Below are 17,429 nucleotides of genomic sequence, written 5' to 3'. Positions count from 1 at the left end.
CCCAAAATTAAGGGTGGTTGTTAAAGAGAGAATTCTTGTTTTTTTCCAGAACACCATATTGTTGTGTTTGTGCCTAAGGACCCAAGTTGGACACCAGACACCTAAAGGAATTCCTTGTGGTGCCAATAAATGATAGTATTGCATTTCTTCCCTCGCTGGTTTTACTATCTAGCAGCTGTAGTTAGCTGTAGGGTGCTAGCTCACAGTAAAAGGCTACATCAAATTCAACAGAGGACAAACAATTAAATGGTCACAGAGGTATAAGAATTGCAAGAGCAGTCTGTTCAAATGTTTGGATGCAGATTTTGTGTTTGTGCGTACACTATCCACCCCTGACAGAGATACAGACTCTTATTGACAGGCCAGAGGACAAGTGATTTCCTGGCAGCCATTGTCTCCTTGCCTCTTAATCCAAGCTGTGGGAGGTGGGCAATGTTGGTATCTGAGACCAGTGAGTGGGATCCTCTCATATCTGACCTTTAACACAGCCAGACCAGAGCAGGTAAAGGTCTACAGCTCCACAGTGACTTGCATAGATTTGATACTACACTGAAGAGCAAAAGCAAGTGAGAGAGAATAAAGAGCACTGGGACAAATTGAGAGACCCTGAATATTATTAGCTACTATATTAGCTACAAAGAAACGTAGGTCCCTTCCTCTTTCTTTTCAAGATCACTTATTCAGATTCATATTTTCCTCAAGAAAGCTTTGTGCCCATTAAACGATCTTAGCAAAAGCTTGAAATGGTGTGAGGCTCAGCATATTCACTGGACTATTATGTGTATCTCTGATTTAAATTTATATTCATAAACACAGAATAGGGTCCTTAATGGGTTAACAAGATTTCCCTAATCAAAGCCCCATTTAAAACACATTCACAACACAAATCATGTGTTTACATCATTGATACAGCATCATAGTGAATATAAACAGACCAGTATTCCTATGAATTACGTTCGTATTGGACAATTCATCAGTGCAGCACGTGCAATTTATGTCCAGTGTTGGCAAAGCTACCTGTACATTACCCCCCCCCCCAAAAGCCACATGCCGAGAATCAAAACCAACACACCAACGTTCTGTGTGCGTGTGTGTGCGTGTGTGTGTGCATGCGTGTGTCGCGTTAGGTCACGGCAAAGTCCTGCTATGACGACCAGCCAAGGTGGTACTAATCTGCAAAGGAAAAAGAAGAACAGGGCACCGCGGTGGAGTCGAGCCGAGTCGAGCCGAGCAGGTACCATTAATGGTAAAACACCGTTAGAGTGCTGGAGGTGAATTTTGTTACCTTTTCTTCATTTCCTGTCTTTGTGCTAAGCTTACCATGCTGGCTATAGCTTCATATTTACCTTTTGGACATTAGAATGGCATAGATATCGTCATCTAACTCCAGCCAGAAAGTGAATAAGCAAATTTCTAAAAATCTTAAACTATACCTTTAATTATACCTTAAACCCACTGCAATTACCATTCATTGGTATTGTAAAAATTAAATTGTTTTTTTGGCATTGACTGTCAAAATCCAGGATTATGCCAAATTGTCCAACATCCTCATCTCTTCAAATAGGATTGCAATAAGACTATAGTCTGGAAGAGTTGCATGGCATTATGGCGAGTGGTAATCATCAGGTAGCATCACCAAATGACCTCCCACATCCACAGCTCTCCCCATTTAGGAGGAGGGAGATAAGGGAAGGCTTTGACCTGCCACCCGTACCCATGACACCTGCCACACAGGTCAATCCGCCAGCAGGTGTCACGTCTGTTAGGGCCAGGGTGAGCCGGGTAGCTGGTCACCAAGCAGTTTAATCTCCAACAGATTCCCACCACCTGGCTCTACTGGCATCTCACCAAGCCTTGCAGCCCTCCAATCTGGCAACTCCTACTGTCATGTTGCAGAGGGTTTGACAGGAAGTGAAGAGGAAATGGATGGTAGGATGGATGAATCACATAAGTGCAGGCAGGGCATGCAGCCCATATTTGAACCTCCATCTCTTAAAGAAAAGGGTTTGAACTCATTATATACTGTATTTCCCTGATCAGTCTTGCTGTGTGCTGAGTAAAGTTGGAGCCATGGGTGGCCCGCAGGCTATACTGCTGCATAAGTGTATGTGAATACATGAATGTTTGCCTCAGGGGAGGATTTGCTCTTGGGTCTTTGATTACCAGTTTGCAGTCAGGCGTTACAAAATGACACAATTCTTAGATTCCCCTTTGGCAATATAGGATGTTGCTTGTATTTAAACCTCCCATCTGTTGGATGAGGACTTAGTGTTTTGGCTTGGCTGTCCACGTCTTTGTAAATTTGAGCTGCTGTTTTATGCCTCTGAATGTAGTGGGAGGTTAACCATTTAGGGCTTAGCTCCATAAGGAGGCTGATGAATTTCAAAGAAATGCTTGTCTTAATGTTGTCTTGGAATAATAATGACGATCATACAGTTTTTAGCATCGGAGGTATAACTGGATGCACTGGATTGCATAACTGACCAGAATCTGTAGACAAAATGTGGATGCAGCAGCTTCACTTCCCTATCCTCCAAATCCTCCGCTGAGCACATTATCATTACGATCTTATTTTGAAGCATTGGAAACACTCATTCCCTTTCTTGCTAATAAACCCCACCGACCAGAATTAAAGTAAATTGAGTTGATTTAAATTAAGACACATGCTGGGCAGAAATAAGAGAGACAGGAATGTCTTTCAGCACCCAGACCTCAAAGGAATAACACAAAATGCATCATCTGATCCAGTCACATTCTTGTGTTCCCACTGTATTCTGCTTCCCTCATTTGGGTGACTAATGATAGTCCACACAGTTCCATGAATCACAGTTATTAAGCACAGTAAGGGAAATTATTTTCACCTAAGTCTCCTGGCTTCTTATTTTTCAAAGTCTCATTGAGCAGAGAGACACTGACGCTGAGCACTCGCTCACCATACCAACAAAACAGCATGTCCATGACTCGACATTATAACACAGTTAAGCAATTGAAGAGTTTATATTTGTGCTGCACTCAGCCCCTACTTGAAAACAGAAGGCCAGAGTCTGAGAAATGGAGAACCCAGATTGAAATACTATAGATGAGTGTAAGGCAAAAAAGAAGAAGCCAAGAGGCACCGAATCATGGAGAGAGGAAGACACACAGAGAAAGAGAGAGGAATGGTTTGTAGGTGGGGACCTTGAAAAGCTTTTGTTCTCTGAACACGGAGGGTTAGTGAGGCAGCACTTGGCAGTTAGTTCAAAGCAACAAACTTTAAATCAATCTTTTACAGCTTGTCCAAACAGATTCACACAGACATGTTCACACAGACACAAAAAGGACATACACACAGTAGCAACCACAAACAAGTGGACACTTAGTAGTAGACCTGTGTCACTTGCATGGTATGCTTGAAATAGGAGGGAGAGAGAGAGAGAGAGAGAGAGAGAGAGAGAGAGAGGAGCGAGAGAGTCTGGCTTGATACTGAGACTGTGTGTGTGCGTGCCTGCGTACGTGCGTGCGTGCGGCACCATGCTGTGTTTCTTAAATGAGCTCGGTTTACACACTTCGTTAATTGGCTGGCACAGAGATGGACTGTCTAAGATCTACAGGCCAGTCTGTAACACACACAGACACACACACACACACACACACACACACACACACACACCACCACCACACACCACAACACTCACACACACAGATACGCATTCTATTTCACTGTGCTATTTATTCATGCATTAGTTAGTTGTTTCCACTAGGTTCACTTGCAGGCTGCTGTAGTAATTGCCACTATATTCTCTGCATTGATTCACTCTGTGCCATGCACTTGAGCACAACATACCACACAACACACAACACACACACACACACACACACACACACACACACACACACACACATATGCATACACAGTCGCAGACTCCTTGTGCAAATCTGCTTTTGCAGGAAACAAAGCAACTGCAAATTGTATTCTCACTCAATTTATCCATCCATTTATCCATTTAAGTGTATCTCCCTAACATGTATTCATTTTTCTGGTAACAAAGAGACAGGTGAGACAGCAAGAACTGCAGCCATTCTTATTAAAGTATCTGGGAGGAGAAGAGAGTCAAGCTTTCTTTCAGCACATCTCACTGGCTGTAAAAATAGCATCAACCCCACAATCCCGGGCAATGTTCTGTCTGCTTGCAGCTCAGGGCTTGTTTCTGGTGAGCAATAGGCGGTACAGTGGAGAGATTTTGCTGTTGCTGCACAACAAATACAGAGCTGCCAGACTCAGTCCACATACACATTCAGTTTGATGTGATAGTGCGTTTGGGCTGGACTGTGTGTGAGAGAGCCATGCTAAACATGATTACAGATGGGAATGATGTATGTTTGTGTCTGTGTATGTATGTGTGTTTGTGAATATGTGTGCAGGCAGGACAGGAGGCCTGCTGTGAGAGATAACTTCTCAAATCTGTCTTCTCCTTCTCACTCACACCCTTCTGCTCAGACCTCTAAAAGCTTACCCCTAAGGCTTACCCTGCGCGCACACACAAGCACACACCCACACACATTAGCACACACAGGATCCTCATATCAACCCTATCCCAACTCCCATTTCAGTCGTCACAGTTCTTCCAAGTCCATAGCAGCTGTGGTTGATTTAAGAGAGATGGACATGGAAAGACAAGAAAAAGAGAGATGACCAACAAGTGCATTACCACAGCTCTGTCCAGCCGGGGTCATCATCTATTAATGAGGTGCAAGTTGACACGTGCATGCGCATATATGGACATATGCACTCACTTACACTAGCAAACACACATTCACAGAGAGATCAAGACAGAATTGGAGAGGGTTCGTTTAATATTTAAACGGGATGCTTTAAAGTTGAAATTGAACTAGGTTAGCACAAGGATATGCTGAGTTCCTCCCCAAAAAAACTATTTAAGTCTCATGCATTCTACAGGTAATTATACTTCATGACACTCAAAGTGAAAGCTTCACAAAACTCCATCTATTGTTTATCTATTGTTTTTTCAGCAGCTGTTCTTCCTTTGCAGCGACCCGCTGCCCTCCCCTCTCCTCTTTCTCCCCATGAACAAACAACTCCACGTCAGATAGATTTTCTCTACACCTCCCCTCTCCTCTTTCTCCCCATGAACAAACAACTCTACGTCAGATAGATTTTCTCTACACCATGCCTCATTGCATTAACTCCTCTTTTCCAAACACCTTCGGGGGTGAGAAGGACCAGGCAATGTCAAGGAGATTCTTAAGATCACCATCTCCCCATGCTGGGAAGTTGTAACTGTGAACAAATCTGTCTTTAATGCAGCAGAGCACCCCCACCTCTGCCTCGGACAGCACGGGGCAGCACTGTCATCTGCACTTCATCATGTGGGGGTCCAGAATTTTTAAGAGTGATAAAATTCTCAGTGAGAAATAATTGTGATCTGATGACTTTATGTCATGCATACCAATTGTGTTACAGCAACTACTGTTAACATGTTTGTTTCCTGGTTGTGGTTCATGCAAGAGGGTCCAAGGGTCTTTATGGGTCTCATTACTGTAGTCAGGGGAATGCAGGTTGTGCAGAATATTCCCACCTTTAAGCAGACCATATGAAGGATACTGACAGCTCAGTCTGACTAATTCCTGCAGCATACAACATGGGGGATCTCACTATTAGTCATCATGTGGCACGTTTGTGATAAGATTGAACTGATAAACACTTAATTATCATAATTCCAACTCTGTTTCCCTTGCTTATCCACTTGGTACACCTTTCCTGTTTCGGGATACCAGACTGTAGTAGAGAAGCACAGGGGAGAATTTATCGGCAGAATAAAGAGCAGATGAAGCCGCCGTGCCTTGAGAAGTTTGTTGTTTATTATTAACTGTAGGCTCACTTTACAACTCCCTAGCTAACTCCCTTTACTAACTAACTCTAGCTAGCTGTCTCAATTTACCATGCAGAGATCTGAAGAGTGGTTAACCACAGTCATCAATTCAGTGGAGATTAAAATTCCAACGGAAAGAAAGCGGAAGTAAACGGACATACTTGCATCCGGCGGAATTTCCTGCGGCACCAGGGCAATCCCAAAAGTGGAACTTCGTGGATAAAGACTACTCTCACCAACACTGCTGCCCCTCGCTTTTGTTTCCTCGCTCAACCACTCACTCATGTACATTACTCATATGACAAACCTGGCATTCTAGGTCTAAGCTACTCTCATAACACACTGCTGTAATCTCTTTTATGTAAAGTAAATATCCCAGTCATCCATATTTTTCGTTGCTCCGTTAAAAGCATAACAAAACATGCAAAACAAGTCGGAATCAAATCCGAGAAACAAGACTGGACACGACAGCAATGCTTGTGGCTCTATGAGGATGTACTCAAGCACAATGGCACACACAGTTAAATCCTAATGCCACTATGCTAACAATAACAATGCTAACATGCTGATGTTTTGCAAGTATAATCCTTATCATGTTCACCATCTTAGTTTAGCATTTTATCATGTTTTTGCCAAACACAGTATAGCGGAGGTTAATGTCATTAGTTGTATAGGTCATAAAACAAATTAAATGTTTTACCTCATGATGGTGCTATGAAAATTAAGGAGATTAAGTTGCTATAATTTATCCTGAGGGGGATATTCATCTATTTGCCAAATTTCATGGCAATCTGTCTCATGGTTGTGAGTCTCATTTTTTCTCAAAACCAAAAATGTCAACATCATGTTAGTGCTAGTGTAGTGCTGGGCAATATGGAGAAAATCAGATATCACAATATTCTGACCAAATACCTAAATGTCGATATTGCGACAATATTGTAGGGTTTACAATCGAATAAAATTAGATAAATAACCATCAGTAATGTGGATATAATGACTAAGTGGGTAAAGGCCTACAGCTATTCTGGTAAGTTAAGAAAAGTACATCACTTTACTATAATGTAGCCTTTAAAACCAGGAAACACTTACCATATTACAATATTATTTCATCCAAAATCAAAGACAAAATCTGGTCTCACATTACAATATTGATATAATATCGATAATTCCCCCAGCCCTGTGCTAGTGAAAAATTCAAAGGATCACAAAAGTCATTACGATTCATGATGTGGGTATCATGAATGTCTCTACCAAATGTTATGGCAATCCATCTAATAGTTGTGGAGATATTCCAAAGTGGTGGACCAACAGACCAACCAACAGACCAACTCTACAGAGCCATACTGCTAGTGTGGCTACAAATTAAACTTATTGCTGTCTCATTTTCACATAGTAGTAAAACATGTTTAATAGGTCAAAGCAAAATAATTTCTATGTGAGGTAAGAGCAACAAAACATGTAGAAAACATATTGACAGAAAATAATTGACAATGTAATTCCTTGTGACCAAAAATCCTTAAGCCATCAACATCACAAATTAAGCTCTTCTTTGTGCTCTTCCCTGCCACAGCTGCAGCCCGGGCGAGGACACAAGGCCGGCTCAGCCTCATCGCATAAAGGCAGGCGGAATGCTAATAAAGTTGGATTCAATCAAATTGAAAGCAGTCTTTTGGTAATTCATGGCTTTAAAATTAGAATTCTTGTTCTTCATTCAAAGCCTTTCTCTGTCTCTCTTAAACAGCCCGAGTCTTATCCTGACTCAAACTGAGGGAATGTTGTGTTATCTACTGACTTTGTAACTTTAATTGTCCAAAAAGGTAAACAGAAAAAAAATAATACAATTCTAAATTATCTTAAAGTGGTTATGAGTAAAATCCTTTTTGTTATTGTAACATGATCTTTGGTGCTAAAAAGATGTTGCTGATGTTCCAGATATCATTTTGTAGTCGCTGTTCTATTTCATCACACCATTTACTGATAAAGTTTTGTTTTTTTGTCAGCACTGACACAAATGGTTTTCTCCAGAAACAACCAAACCAGCACTAGATGTTTAAGATTTCAAATTTAAAAGCTATATAGATGCTGTGTTCAGTCATAAACAGAGCATTAAAACAGATAATAATAATGTATACTTTATTAATCCCGCAAGTGGAAATTACAATTTACACTCTGTTGTTCTTACACACAGGCCTGAATATAGGTACACATACTCAGTACCTATACATGTATGGGGTACCATTTGTAAAGCAGCATTTTGGCACATTTAGCTTCAGACTTTTAAAAAACTGGTATGTATTTTTAAGGGTAACTTTTTTGCACATTTACAACAATAATTGTCAACTTATATAGATATTTTAAATAGTTAAATCCAAATATTAAACTTAAATGTTGAATCTAAATGCTAAATCTAAATGTTGAATTTAAATCTGAATCTAAATGTTAAATCTAAATGTTAAATCTAAATCTAAACGTTAAATCTAAATCTAAATGCTAAATCTAATCGTTGAACCTAAATGTTTTGTTTGAAACTACATTTTTTACTAATATGCAAATTCAAAATGCCAAAGTACCAAAATAAAAGCTTGAGGAGGTCAGTGTGCGTTTATAGTGTCAAATAACAAATAAAAACTATCTCATCCGGGGAAATGGACTTTTGGACATGGATTATCGTGATAACTACCTAAAATAATAAACACGTTTGGAAAAAAACTGTATTTGAAGAGTACTTTGAGTTTTTAGTGTCACTTTTATGAAGGGTGTGGGACTTATGACCTGTAGCTACTATAGCCAGCCCCGAGGGGGCTCACTTTGACGGATCTGTCATGTTCACGCTTATTAGTTGGACATTTCGCAGAGCGACCATGGCCGACAGTACCGTAGCTGGTCGGGGGCGGGCGGGGATAGGCTCTTGCTAGCCTTTCTGACACTATGAACACACAATGACCTCCTCAAGCTTCCGGTTACCGGCATTGGGAATTTGCATATTAGTTAAATATTAGTTTCACCCCAAACATTTAGATTTAACATTTAGATTCCACATTTAGCTTTAGATTTAGATTAAACATTTAGATTTAGATTTTACATTAACATTTAGATTTAGATTTCGGTTTAACATTTCGATTTAACATTTCGATTTAACATTTCGATTTAGATTTAAATTTAACATTTAGTTTTACCATTTAGATTTCACATTTAACATTTAGGTATAACATTTAATATTTGGATTTAACTATTTAAAATATCTCCATGTTGACAAATATTGTAAATGTGCAAAAAAAGTGACCTTCAAAAATTACCAGTTTTTTTAAACATTATTTGAAGCTAAATGTGACAAAATGTTGCTGTTATTTTCAGCATGAGCCGCTTACAAACAGCACGCCATATACATGCACTAAATGGAGCGATGTCAGAGTGCTGCCCAAGGGAAGATGTTTAATTTTATTAAACAATGCACATCAATACCTAAAACCGACTCAAACACCGCTGTTTGTGTGCATGCATATGTGCATGGCTATAGTTTTCTCCCTCTGTGTGCCCGCAGAGTGCTCTGGGTAATGGCAGTATCATAATATTAGTCATATTAGGAGGGGATTAGTAAGAGAAACCGTCTTAAGGATGTGATCCCTGGGAGGGGGTGTCAGATACTGCTTGTATTACTGTCAGCGCTGTCTCGCACACACACTGGGAGCATTGCAGCCTCACTTGCTTTCCTCAATAGGAGCTATAAAAAAATATGAAAAACTGAAGTGCACCACCTACTATAGCTCATATCCCTCTTCCCCTGTTTTTTTTTATAATCTCATCTATTGGAGTGCTGGTGTGAAACGTTTGTTGAAAAACAGAAACGCTCTAGCTGTTTTGAATGGTTATGGCATGTAGAAAAGGAGAACTAAAAGAAGTTCCCGTTTAGTCGGTAGACTGCCATTTATAGTTGAAGCCAAATTGACAAATTTCTCAGTGACTAAAGTGCATACGTAATGTTATGTTTCTAAAAAATGCAGTGTTGATACCACTGACAGCCAGCTAGTGGAGGAGGGCGCATATGCAGCGCCCCACCAGCCATAAAGCTTTATCAGTGTCAACAGCCTCTATTGAACTCACCTATATATAGCTATTACCACGATATCATCCATTTCCAGCTCCACTGGTCCAGTCAGATGGCAGCAACGCAACAAGAATGAGCTGCCAATGGCAAGATAGCATGGTAAGCTAAACTGTAGGCGGTTTAAACATTAGGCTGCGTTCAGATGGCCTGCATCGGCCGTCCGACTGGCAAAAATGCAACTTTTGGAAAACGCGACCTCACGTCACGCTGCAAACATGTAACAGGCGGTCAGACTTGTCGGTGTGTTTTGAGCTACGGTTGGAGGCGCTGTGAGAATCCCGTACAGTAAACAGGAAAAATCGGCCTTTATTGCTGCCACACTGTCTTGCTTGTCTCTGTTCTTTCTCTCATGTGAAAATGTTGTTTTAAAAATTCTAACAATCTGACAGAAAAAAGTTATTTTGAAATATAAAGTCTACTTGTGCTTTGTTGGGGGGTTTAAGAACACAACAGGACGTCTCACAAATGTGTCGCTTCATTGACGCTCGCTCCGCGGCACAATACTGCAGCAACTCACCAGATCACTTTTTTTGGTCTGAATGCCCCATTAAGTAAAATATGAGAACCAAGTCAAGATGGACAAAACAGTCCAAGTCCAAGGTTTTCTTTTGTTTTTGTATGCTCAGTCAGAAGAGAGTCTAAATTAATTTAGTAGCCAAGATGAGCTGTTTGGAGTGTGCTTGTTTGTCTGATTCAATTGTTGAGTCAGTGTTATCTTGTCTTATCTTGTTATCTTATCAATGTCTTCTATAGTTAGTATACTTAGTGCACCAAGCTAATTAACATGCTAGTGTGTGAGCAGAAGCACCAAGTTACAGTAAATAAACATCCACCACTGGTTGCTAATGGACACAAAGTTTGTGTGTTCGCCAACACTGTATATATCTCCATCACCTTGTTGGTCTCTGCCATTAGTGGGCTTCAAGCTAGAGACCAGCTACTTGCACAACCCACAAAACTGCAGTAATTACTGCTGTGTACATGTGCCAGCTCAAACATACCAATCTAAAGCTTCATACTGAATTCATAATTGCGTAATTAGATATAATTACATGTGCTGTGGGCTTGCCTGCCAACCTAATGAAGCAGCTATAAAATAGCTAGTGGTTCCACTTATAAGAACATAATGAAAGACTACAAGATAAAAGGGCATACAGAGACAAACACAGGCAGCCAGTAGCATAGGCCCCGAGCTGCACACAGACACAAAAAAAGAGTAGAAATTATTAAAGAAAAGAAGTGAGTGAGTGAGTTTACAACTCTCATTATACTCAACAGCAGCTCAGTTCATCAGTGACTGTGAATGTCTCTGTGGTTCCCATGTTACAGTCTTTTGGGAGGGCAATTGCTTCCAAATTTTCCTTCACCATCGCCGAAGGAATGACTGAGGCAAGTCTAACACGCAAGGTCAGGCCTGGCCAAACTGTGCTGTCCTAATGACCACAGTGATTGCTGTGTAGTTGTTGTTGATGTAGAAAGCTGCCGGAGCGTTGAGTGTGTATAACGTAGCTCTGACTTCTGGCTAACGTCTCCTTTTAGCCGTCAGCCATAATGAGTCAGCCGTGACGCTGCCAAAGCTACAGTGTCTGTGTCGGTCCGTTTATTACCACCGCTGAAAGGGATAGTACATCCACAGCCCACACACTGGTGGAGACTCCTGTCACTGCAGACTCATTAGCAGAAGCTATAGCTGCGCCAAATTCAACAAATCAAATTGCTTTCTTAAGAAGCTGCAACATGTCGCAGCAGAGTTGGCTGCTACAATAGCAACCATAGTTAACCTGCATACAATAATTTTAGCTGCCATGTTACCGCAGCATCCACCACAATCTAATAATTCTGAAATATTTTTAATTATACCTCATTAAACCTGCGGATTTTACAGTTCTGCAACACAAAACTGATGTCAAAAAAATGCTTAGAAGGCAAATTCCTTGCCTTGCAATCTAAAACACGGCTTCAACACAATGTAATGTATTGATATTTAGGAGGGGATTTCAATTATTCTGAGCATCATTGAGGTAGAAAAGCATGAGGGTGTATTAAGTGTAATGACAGAGGTGCAAAGAGCATTGCCATAATAACATGCATTCATGCTGTTATCCATCTCTAAGTGTATGTAGCTGAGTGTGAAAGAGAGACATTACATTCAATTATGAAACTAAATACTATCTTTTTTGTGTTTTTGTGAATTGCTTTCAATGATTAGCTTTTATTATAGTGCAGTATGTAGTAATGTGGAAACCACTTGTCTTTTCAGAAAGATGTGCAAATTGTTATACTTAAATCATAAACATCGTACGTATCGTACCTACTTTCGCAGTGTTGTTATTGATTATAGTCATGCCAATGAAGCAAACCTGACAACAGAGGAGTTCACTACATGTACGACCAAATCTTTAATACCGAATCTTCACAGTAAACTGACTATACTGAATTACTATTGTCACTGACTGAATCAGTAGCTTATACCAGCGGGGTCAACTCAGTATACCTTACTTCTTAATAAACTTTTTATTAAAAGAAAAGAAGTTATGCATTCACTTACTGATACACACACTGCAGTGCATTTGATTGCTTAACTTTGGGGGGGGAAATTAACAAATTGCATAGTCAGTGACTGTGAATCTTTTTAACTGGGCTTAACTAATCCACCTCTATGCTAAAATGAACATTTGAGAGTGAGACAGCACAGCAGAGAGTTTGGTCAGGAGGGATGGCCATTAACAGTGTAAATGAAGGGAAACATGTAATGACAGGATCCCAGTCACTGATGAGGTTGATGGATGGCTTTCAACTCAAATACATGGCACATCATCATTCACTGCAGACATAAACACACACACACACACACACACACACACACACACACACACACACACACACACACACACACACACACACAATCACATGCTCACTCATCCTCTCTCTCATTCTCTCCCTTATTAACCTTCTGCACATCCACTTACACTATTCAGAATTGTATTGCCGGCACAGCAATCATATACAGCTTCGGACAACACTCGGGTTTACTGTATACACACACACACACACACACACGCACACACACACAGAAAGTATCACTCACCGTTGCCCTATTTATCACATACTCTCATTAGTTAAAGAAGGAAAGCACTTTCACAGTGAAATATCCCTTGTCTTCTCTGTCTCTTTGTCACAAAAAATTATCATTATCTATTACCAACTTATATTTTCTATAAATGTATTAATTTATTTGCATGGTATTTTGTCCGACTCTCAAATTAATCTCAAATACATTTAAATAAATACAATATGGCAGTAAGCGCCAGAAGTTTGCAAAAGTTTTTTTTTTGGATTGCTAAATGACAAAACTGAAGCACGTTGTGCATTACCAACAGTCCCCCTGAGCTAAACAGTTCACATCACCCGCAACACAACTCTTCACACACGTCTCAAAACAGGCTCAGTGCAGCAAAACTGAATGAATGAATAATCCTCACTGAGACAATACACACCTAGAACTTAGAACACACTGAGAGTAAAAACACTAGCATCAAACACAAATTCAGAAATTAGAAAAATTTCATCTTTACAGTTTGAATAATTTGAGTGACTTCACACAAATCAATATTTATATATATTTTTTTGTATATTGGTATCTTGGTTATTTTAACCGTTTTAACTGTTTTTCTCAAACGGTACAGTGCAAGTCTAAAACAAGACATCTGCCTAGGCTGAAATGCATTCTGATTTAAATGTGTGGTTAACAGTGTATACAGCAGTGGGTTAGCAGTTGAACAAAGTGCTGTGAATCCACAGTGTTGTTCAGGTTGTGGTTAAAGCCATGGGATAAGTGTGTAGACTTTTGAAAACTGTGTTCAAGCAATGAAAAACGGACTACAGTTTGGTCCATATGAACTGCTGCTGTGCAGACTGTGGTTAAAGTTTTGCACGTGGCTCAGCTGTGATGTTACGGTAAGTATAGAAAAACAGCACCACCTCATATTTGAGAAGTAAGAACCAGGCATTTTTAAACATTTTCTGTTTTACAAAGGCCTATACATTTTAAATTCCTGCACTGACTCTGTCTGGTCTTTTGCTATTTAATGGTTTGTTGTCCTCTTCCAACTTATGTTGACGTTATGTTTATACTCCCTAAATGTTAAATCCAGCACCATTGGCCCCAGAGAAACAAAATATTCTCCCTACTGTGTACTTATACATGGATGGGTTGGAAAAAATAGTTGCCATTCAATTTCTGACAAACAAATAACTAGTTGATTAATAATTAATTTTCTCTTATTTCACTACTAAATAAACCAACTACAGCTCTACACTGGCTGTCCTGGCTTTGACAAAAAACAGTCCCTGAAAAATAAGCTTCTTTCTTCCTCTCCTTCTGGACTTCACCACTCCCTTGCTCTGCAGTCAAGGGAAACAGTATGTGGGGCACAGAGGGCTTGGGTAAACAGTGGTTCTGCAAAGTGCTTTTTCCCGGGCTGTGTATACCTGGGTAATAGAGGCAGTAATGGAGTTTGTTCAGGCTAAGGTAATCCTGAAGCTGTGAGCGCAGCATCTGCTGCTGTTTCCCTCTGACGCTGTTCTGTTCCACAGCAGGTACTGATACTGTTGTAGCTGTCACCGTTACTGTTCCACACAAGGCATTTGGGAGTAAAGTAATGTGTCTACGTGTTTGTATGAATGTGTATTTTCCCACAAAAAAGTCACAAAAACATCTGTGTATTGCATACAGATGAAGTTGTGAAAGATGTCTGGTGGGGAGGGACGGTGTGTGTGTGTGTGTGTGTGTGTGTGTGTGTGTGTGTGTGTGTGTGTGTGTGAGTGTGAGTGTGAGTGAGTGTGAGTGAGTGAGTGAGTGAGTGTGTTTGTCTGTCTGTCTGTCTGCCTCTCTCTCTCTCTCCCCCCCCCACCTCTCCGTGTCCGCAAGCGGGGAGACAGAAAGAATCTAAAAAATATGTGTTTGGATGTTATAGCTCACCTTTGGGAGGTGGGATAAGAACAGGGCTGGCGGCTAGGAATGAATTTACGGGGCCCGATCTCCCGGAAACAATTTCTTTATGTGGTTACAAACATTTAGAGTGGCTACTCGTCCCCCCTGGGCCTCGGCACACCTCACACAGCTACTGGAGATGGCCAATGAAATACAGGATACATGCTTTTTACCTAAAGGGCGGCGGTAGCTCAGTCCGTAGGGAGTTGGGTTGGGAACTGGAGGGTCGCTGGTTAAAGTCCCCATTTGGACCAAAGTACGGAGTGTGGATTGATAGCTGGAGAGATGCCAGTTCAACTCCTGGGCACTACCAAGGTGGTATTGAGCAAGGAACTAACCCCCCCTCAAAAGCTCAGGGCGCTGGTCCAACACTGGCAGCCCACTCACAATGGCATCTCTCCATTAGTGCATGTATAGTGTGTAATAACAGAGTGGAAATTGTAATTCGATAGAGTTATAGTCCCCATTTTACCTCTTCTTTTCTCTTTCTCTAGGTGTCTGTCACGTGTTCCTGTTTTTCATTATTGTTCTTTTTTTCATTATCTTCTTTTCTCTTCTAATCACGCACAGCTATAGGAGGTAGCAAATGTAAACAAGTTCACCTTTTACACACATTTTAGAGCTGTCCTTGTTGCTCTTCTTCTTGAATCTCTCTCTCTTTCTCTCTCTCTCTCTCTCTCTGGACATCAGCTTTGACATTATTCACATGACCCAGAGGGCTAATTGGCAGAAGAAGTAAGAGAGAGAATACAGGAAAAGAGAATTTGTGTGTTAAAAGTGTCCCAAATGGTAAGGGTACAATGTCTGTGTGATAACAACAATCAAACTTCAGAATGTAATAATATTAGAATTGGTAAAAAAGGTAATTTAAGTACTCTGCTGGCTTGCAAAGCCGTGTTTTATCACATGCAGCCATTCATTTTCAAAAAGCAAACACACACTGGGATGTCCCTGTGGTCCAGGGATTAAGACGCCCACCATGACATTTGTTGCATCTCGCTCTCCTTCCTGTCACCTTTCCACTAATCGCTATGTAATAAAGGCATGAAACGATTTTAAAAAATTGTAAAAAAAACAAAGACACATTTATACATGCACTCGCAGACATCGGTACACACATGATCAATCAAGTATGCACAAATACTGCACCTTTGTATTTTTATTCTTGTAGAGAGTCAAGACCTCCTTTGACAAAATACAGCCCATAACGTAAACCTTAACCAAAACTTTATTTAACCTAAACCAACCTGCAAACTCAAAAATGTCCTCAATCTAAAAGTCTTTACCATGTCACCTTCTCCATCTCTCCTATTATTACAAATTATGTGTCACTTTTGTCAACATGCGAGATACAGTAGGGCATGACACTGGCGGAGGTCTGCGCTCTCCGACTGCCCTTTTTAGTTTCAGTTCAATTGTTTGCCTGGTTTTGACAGAGATACAATGTGATTCAGCCAACAGGGTAATTCAAATTTAAGAAGTAACACACGAATGATAAGTACTATACTGTTGTTTTTTATTTATTACAGTGGGTGTGCAACCTGTCACAAGAAAGAGGCTGCAACACTAATTGTTTTATGACTTGGCACAAAAGTGATTTTGATATAGATGCAACATGTTTCAGCTTTATTACTGTACAAGAAATGAAGATCTAAACAACCTTATATCTTGCTCACTTGCCATTCTTAGTCTTCCTTCCTCTGTCATTCTCTCCCTTTCTAACTCTCCATCTCCTCCCTTTGTCACATCTATGTACCTGGAATTAGTAATGTGAGCAGAAAAACCCAAAGTGTTTATTGAATGAACTGGTGACTAGTAACATTTCATGATGGTATTCATCATCTTTTTAATGCATTTGAGAACCATTCTAGGAGCAACTAGTCAGTGGCCGCACATTTATTTGTTTCTTTTTACATTTTTCCCCATAAACTCTAACACAGAATCTTTGACCCTGCTTTTCTGTCAATCATGTCTTAGTGTCCGATGCTTCCTCTTTATTTCATTACTTAAAGATGGATCAGTAGGATGTCAAAAATATATTCACAGTCAGGATGACCATATTTGTTTAAATCAAACCAGCTTGTATGCACACATAAGGATCAATAAACAACTCAAGGTCATGAAAAGGCCAGAGACATAATGAGGAGACACAAATGCTCCCTTGTTACTTCTGACAATGTATGTTAACATATCCAGAGCTAAAAGTAGCCAAGAACTTCAACACCTCACAGACTCTAGCCTTCTACCAAATGGATGCACTATAGATACTGTCACCAATAAAGGTCATCTTATGAATCACCATCTACAGTACATCAGGTGATCCATGGTGCTGCACACAAGACTATGTGTTCTTTCTCCATGAAATAAGGTGACAACATACTTATATAGCATCTCTGGACACACCACAGCTTATAGAAACAGTCAACATGGAACGTGTGTGTGTGTGTGTGTGTGTGTGTGT

At 40.3% G+C, this 17,429-nt stretch overlaps 1 protein-coding gene and 1 long non-coding RNA gene across 2 annotated transcripts in view; one reads left to right on the top strand and one right to left on the bottom strand.

Annotated features, from left to right (window-relative positions):
* LOC116692795 (chemokine-like protein TAFA-2) overlaps positions 1-17,429 on the bottom strand; it is a 78,012-nt gene that overhangs the window by 59,581 nt on the left and 1,002 nt on the right. The window lies entirely within an intron of this gene.
* Positions 10,638-17,429, top strand: part of LOC116692796 (uncharacterized) — a 10,659-nt gene continuing 3,867 nt past the window's right edge. Inside the window, exon 1 of the long non-coding RNA XR_004332784.1 lies at positions 10,638-10,651. This is a non-coding gene — a long non-coding RNA (uncharacterized LOC116692796). The remainder of the gene's footprint in view (positions 10,652-17,429) is intronic.

This window comes from Etheostoma spectabile, chromosome 7, assembly GCF_008692095.1.
Source record: "Etheostoma spectabile isolate EspeVRDwgs_2016 chromosome 7, UIUC_Espe_1.0, whole genome shotgun sequence".
Classification (NCBI taxonomy): Eukaryota; Metazoa; Chordata; class Actinopteri; order Perciformes; family Percidae; genus Etheostoma; species Etheostoma spectabile.
Note: the sequence above shows the minus strand (reverse complement) of the source record. Positions and strands in the feature narration are given on the sequence as shown.